The 6,054-nt window shown below is 40.2% G+C and overlaps 1 long non-coding RNA gene across 1 annotated transcript; it reads right to left on the bottom strand.

Annotated features, from left to right (window-relative positions):
• Positions 1-308: 308 nt before the first annotated feature.
• On the bottom strand, positions 309-5,801 carry LOC138841611 (uncharacterized). The gene is made up of 3 exons (XR_011376465.1): positions 5,760-5,801; positions 1,062-1,235; positions 309-453 (listed from the first exon to the last, which is right to left on the bottom strand). It is a non-coding gene; the product is annotated as an uncharacterized lncRNA (long non-coding RNA).
• Between the last annotated feature and the right edge of the window lie 253 nt (positions 5,802-6,054).

Genomic DNA, 6,054 nt, shown 5'->3' with positions numbered 1-6,054 from the left:
GAAGTTGATCTCCCTTGTAGATACACATTCACTGCCACAGTGCATAACTCGCACAAACTAATGCTAATACTAATACCCAAGCTACTTTCCCTCCATCACCCCGTGTCCACTCCACTATCCTGATAACCCAATTCCTTGTCAACACTACACCATTATCTGCCTAACAGGGACTAAGTTATCAGTACTCTCTCAGTCACTATACCCTGAAAACCCTTCCCAAACTTCTGGATTACTATGTCTAAGGACATCTACATGAAGAAGAAGATATACAACCTATGTTTCATGGAATTTTATTAATATATTCACCTTTTCCTTGTGTTTGTGCTGATACTTAGCCTTCAATTCATGATGCTTTAGTCTCCTTTAGCTTTTATGCTCAAGCTTGGCACTCTACTCCTTAAGCCACATCTCAAATTCTGACATTGTTCTATTCAGTATCACGAGTCCCCTCACCTGTTGGAGGGAGAGTACTTGTGTTCCCTGTTATCTTTTCTCTTCCAAGATGTTTACAAACCCTACATTGGAAAAACTACAATATTTAGAATTTAAAATATTTTAAAAATTAGTTTCATAACTTAATTGAATATTTTAATGAAATTTTGTAACATTTACAAATGTATTCATTACCTTATGGATATAAATGTAACATCATTGTGGCAATTAAATTAAAAAAATAAAACTATTGCTCTCTCTGCCTTTTTCTAGCTCTCTCTCTCTCTCTTGCTCTTGCTCTTTTCTAGCTCTCTCTGCTCTAGCTCTTTCCTCTCTCTTTCCCAGCCACGTGGAGTGCCAACCTTGCCTGGTCCCATCAGGTCTACTGAATAAACCTACCTCTTACCTGAATACCACGTGAGTGCTGCTGTTCTTACCCCTTTTTCTGCTCTTTTCTAGCTCTTTCCTCTCTCTCTCCTCTCTTTCCCAGCCACGTGGAGTGCAAAAAAAATTTTAAAAAAGATTAAAAAAAATAAAACTATTACAGAATGTAAAAAATGAGGAATATAGATTAAGATAGAGCAGTCCCATGGATAAAAGCAGCATTCAGAACCTCAGTATGTACATACCTCTACAGTGGCTTCTCAGATTTCCCATCTCTTAGGACTTTTACAGGAAATAGAATGTCCCAACTACTCACAAATGTGACACGTGGCTCTGATTGACAGTTGAAATAGAAGGCAAGACATGCCTCATTTCATCACTGTGGTGACAGGTCATCATGGAATGTTCACACTGAATACCTGCCGGCAGACAGTTTATCATGGATAGTTTTATGTGGAAAAAAATAAATCCCAGAACCACATGTTATACTAATACATGCTTATAAAAGTTTTTTAAATGGCCAAAAGTGAGCAGCTTTTGAAATGCACTCTCATTGATTTTGAAAATTTCAGTGTGAATTAAGCATAAAGTTGACATGCAAAAAAGTAAAATAAAATACAACCTATTTACTTGATTTGAAATATCAACCTTACCAATTTCTACTTTGAAATATCAACCTTACCAATTTCTACTTTTCTTGAGTTTCATATAGTTCTAAAATAAAGTTTGCAATTCTTTCAAAGACAGACATATATATATATATAATATGTAAATGTATATATATTGCTTTGTAGTAAGAAATAAGATTACATTTCATTCATTTGAAATATTAAATCAGTGCTATGTATAAATGAGTACAATCTCATCCAGTCACTTGAGTCCACCCAGACTCCTCTATAACACCTGTCAGTTTATGAGACCTTTTACACAATCATTGACTCTCCTGAGGAAGCTCATCTCAGGAGGAGCCATGGTGGAATAGGACACAAGACCCATATCAGGCCCTTGAAAACAGGCACACAAATGAGGAAACTCATTTATTGTGTAATCAATTCTCAAAGAAGGGATAAATTTAATTTTAAATTTTTTGGAATTGAAAAACAATGAAGTGAAGTGTTCTATTAAGAAAAAGACTAGAAAGAAAGGAATTTAGTTGATTCAAAGAGTAAATCACATTTCACCTCACAGTGAATAGTTTCTCTGATACATTAGCACCCTGAGCAAGTATTTCTGGTTCTCCAACACAGCTTGTTCCTCCCTTACAACCTGCAGTGTGTCTGAAATCCAGGCAGTAGAAAACGGTTTGTCATTCTAAAGTATTCAAGGTAGTTTGGGGACTTATTAATTGGCCAGGCACCCATGGCTCCCACGTGTACTCCTCTATTCAGGAGGCTGAGGTCTGAGGCTCTTCAAAGTCAACCAAGGTAGGGAAGACATTGAGGTTATTATCTCTAACTCATCCCCAAAGAACCTGAAGTGATGTGGCTCAAGTGCTAGAGTTAGTCTTGAGCATAAAAGCTCAGAGTCAGCACCTAGCCCTACATGTAAATTAAAGCATCTAAACCTGCTGGGCACAGGTGGATCATGCCTGTACACCTGAGATTTGAGGTTTGAGTTTTGAGGTCAGTCTGGGAACAAAAGTCCAGGATACTCATCTCCAATTAATCACCAAAAAATTCAGAAGTAGAAGTAGAAATGTGGCTCAAGAGGCAGAGCACTGGCCTTAACATGAGCTCAGGGACAGTGTTCATGACCTGACTTCAAGCTCTGTGACTAGGAGACATGGAGCAGGCATGGATAGAGAGAGGAAAAATATATTTAAATGAAAAATATAATTTGGAAAATAGAAAAAAAACTGAAAGAATTATTTCATAAGATACAAGGAAAAACAAAGAATTTCTTTTAAGGAGAAAAGAACAAAGCGAAAAAGGTCAAAGTAAAACCAAGCTGTTCTTACCAAAATTTTACCCCAACCACCACTGCCATCAACAACAAAAACCTTTAGTTTTTCTTTCTGCCAGGGCGGTCATTTGTCTAGAACTGAAAATTCACAGTCTATGTTAAGATGCATCTTCATGCTCTGATCCCTTGGGCTGTGCAGCCTTGGGGAAATGGATAGAATGTGTGTTATCGACTTTTCTCATTTCCTTTGTGTTATGTGCCTAGTCATGGTGATGGGGGCGTGACCACAGGCAGTGGTAATCACTCGTGAGTCTCTTTCTCACAGGAGAGGAGGTGCAGAATTCAAGATCTTCACCAGCAGCAATTGATGCTGGTTTCTCATTCTCTTTTTTCCCTCTCTCTCTTCTTTCTCTCTCTCTCTCTTGCTTGCAAATAAAGTTGGGTTTTCTCGATTTTAAGAACAGAGTTACATAATATTTATAATATTACTTCTAGAATTCAGATTTTTATTTTAATTTTATTGTCAAAGTGATATACAGAGAGGTTACAGTTACATAAGGGAATAAATTTACAGGTTCTTATAGACTATAGTATTGATAGATTCATAGGTTTATAAAATATACAGATTTACACCACATACATTTCTAAACAAAGGGAATAGGGATTTGTCTACACACTCTAAGTAAAATTAGAATTCAAGCTTAAAAGCTGAAGTCATTTAGCTAGTTTTAAAGTGAGAAGACAAACACTTCTAAGCTATTCTCATTCATCCTGAGTGTTCTAAGGATGTCCTCTCTTTAGAGGACAGCATTTCTAGGCAACCACAGACAGTTTGGCCTCAATTGTTTCCTTATGATAATGATCGTTCCTGTTTTGTCTTTGAAAGACTTTCACTTTGTTTTCCCTAAGAAAATCAGTTTTAAGTGTATTCAGGCAGTACATTTTGTGACTAGAGCCATCTTCTAATAGGGTTATTAGTGTTCAGAGACTCAGGCTCATTTCTCTTGCATGACCCTGTTCTTCCAAACCCCCTGGGGCTGGGGTTGTTCTGCTGTCTCCAGATGGGTGTGTGAGAAGCTTCATATGTCAGTGATAGGGTTTCTGGCTCTGAGTGGCTTTGAAGTCTTTCAGGGCTCTTCTCTGCCTTCCCTGTAACTGTTCTGTTCCCTGGTTCGCAGACAGCAGCACCATCTGTGAAGAGCAGGGACTACTATCCTGCTAACCACTTCCCTCTTGCCCCATTTTCTTTTCGAGATAGAGTCTCTGCTATCATTCTTAGGCTGCTCAGAGGGAAAGGCATTTTCCTCTGATGTTTTATCTCTGTTCCCAAGGCAAGAGCCGCAGTCTTTGCTAGGTATGCTGGGAACACACTAGTATGAACTTTCTGTGCAGCCTCCTCTGGCAGCTCTTCCATACCAGACCCCATATCTTCTAAGCTTCATTCCAGGCTCACTGCAGCACTGTCTCTTGCTAACCCTGCAGACTCTGTTCTCATCCTGGGGCTCTGCAGAGGGCAGGGCTTTTGCTTTACAGCTGTCTCTTCATAGCTCGTCAGGAGGGAGAAGCAGTTGAGGGCAGCCACTGAAGTATGGTGTGAGATACTGGGAATGGAGCTCCTCTGCAGGAAGCAGAGGGGAATGGCAGGGAGGCGGCACTGCGTCTAGCTGCACATTGGCAGAAGAGACTGAAATGGTCATGTTAAACTTGATCTCTTTACAAGAAAAGTGGGAAGGTTTGTGACATTTGGGTATGGTTGAACACAGCAGGTGCACTGATTTAGTTTCACAGGGCTGGCACTATCTTGTTTTAAACCATCTTTTATCAGAAAGTAAGTGGCCATCACTTCATCAAATGTTCTCTGTAGTACCAATGTGTAGGTCTGAAGTTTGTTGGATCCCATGAAACACATTCTGGTGACAATTGTCCGACCTAACTTGTTGGACAGTGGCTCACCTGGACACAGACAGCCTTCTTCAACTCTTATCAAACCATTACCTGGTGTGTATCTGTCCTCTGCTGTGGGTTTACAGTTAGCAGCTGTGAAAGGATGCTATGTCCTTTTGCAGTCAGGTGATATGGTACATCATACCTGCCCTGTATAATTGGTATACATAGCTGGATGGAAGTGGTCCCTTTAAATGGGAAATTTCTTGTAATCATAAAAACCAAGCTGGTGCCCAGGCCCCAGAGATCCACCTTGAAACCTGTTTCAGGTTTCAGGGGCATGGAATATGTAGGCACCACACATTTCTGTGAGCAACTGCCCTGGGGCAATCCTCGGGCTTAACCCAAAGTCATTAGTATTGCCATTTTCATCCAGTAGGGATGTTGTCAGGCTTTAGGTCAAGGTGGTCCATCCTATTCAGATGAAAGTACTGCACAGGAAGTTACTATCTGCTTCAGAACCTTAGATTCATTCTCAAATAGGTGCATGATGCTCTGATCCACTTTTGCAGGTTTCCCTTGGTGGCCATTTCTATTACCAGGTAGACATGTTTCTCTCCCTGGATCACTTGGAACACTCTAATCATGTGGGGGTGATTCAGAGCCTTAACAATATCCACTTCATTTTCTACCAGCATACGGTAGTCTTCTCGCTCCAGTATTTTTACTGCTACCTCACTGTCTGTGAGGCAGATAGGCCTTCACTTCCCCATAGTTGCCATAGACAATGTACATGCTGTACATGGTATTGACTGGCAAGGATCTCATCTTCCCTGAAGGAGAATGTAGTGTATCCATTGTCATTTGACTCCATTTTCTTTATGGGATGGCAGGGAATCAACCCTAACTAAACTTAGCTCCTTAAATATGATGCATAGTAAATCTTAACTATACTTAGCTAAGTAAATACAGTAGGTAGCAAATCATAATTAAAATTAGCAAAATCATGTGTTGGGTATCAAATCTTAATGAAACAGCTAAATCAATTCAGTGGTAGTATATCTTAACTGAAATTAGCACAATCTAAACTACAGAATAACAGAAATCCCCAAACCCACACAACACAAAACCTCCTCCCCAGCTAAAAAAGTATCAACCTAGCTCTGACTTAGTCCAGTAGTCATCAAAGGAGATCTCAGCACTGCACAGAAACTACCTACCTTCTGGAACCACTGCAGGGACCCTCACAATGGCATGTGAGATCAGTGAGGAAATGGACCAATCCAGCTGGACCCAGTGACATCAGGGAAGAATGGGCCAATTACAGCCGGGGTCTAGCTCTTAGACCTTGAGGACTGTTGTCAATGACTTCAGGTAGGTCAAGGTGGATGACTATGGCAATGTTTTGGGACAGTGGCCAAGCACCTCTGTCCTTCTTCAGGGCCATGGGAT

This window comes from Dipodomys merriami, unplaced genomic scaffold (assembly GCF_024711535.1).
Source record: "Dipodomys merriami isolate MVZ:Mamm:240054 unplaced genomic scaffold, mDipMer1.0.p SCAF_323, whole genome shotgun sequence".
NCBI lineage: Eukaryota > Metazoa > Chordata > Mammalia > Rodentia > Heteromyidae > Dipodomys > Dipodomys merriami.
Note: the sequence above shows the minus strand (reverse complement) of the source record. Positions and strands in the feature narration are given on the sequence as shown.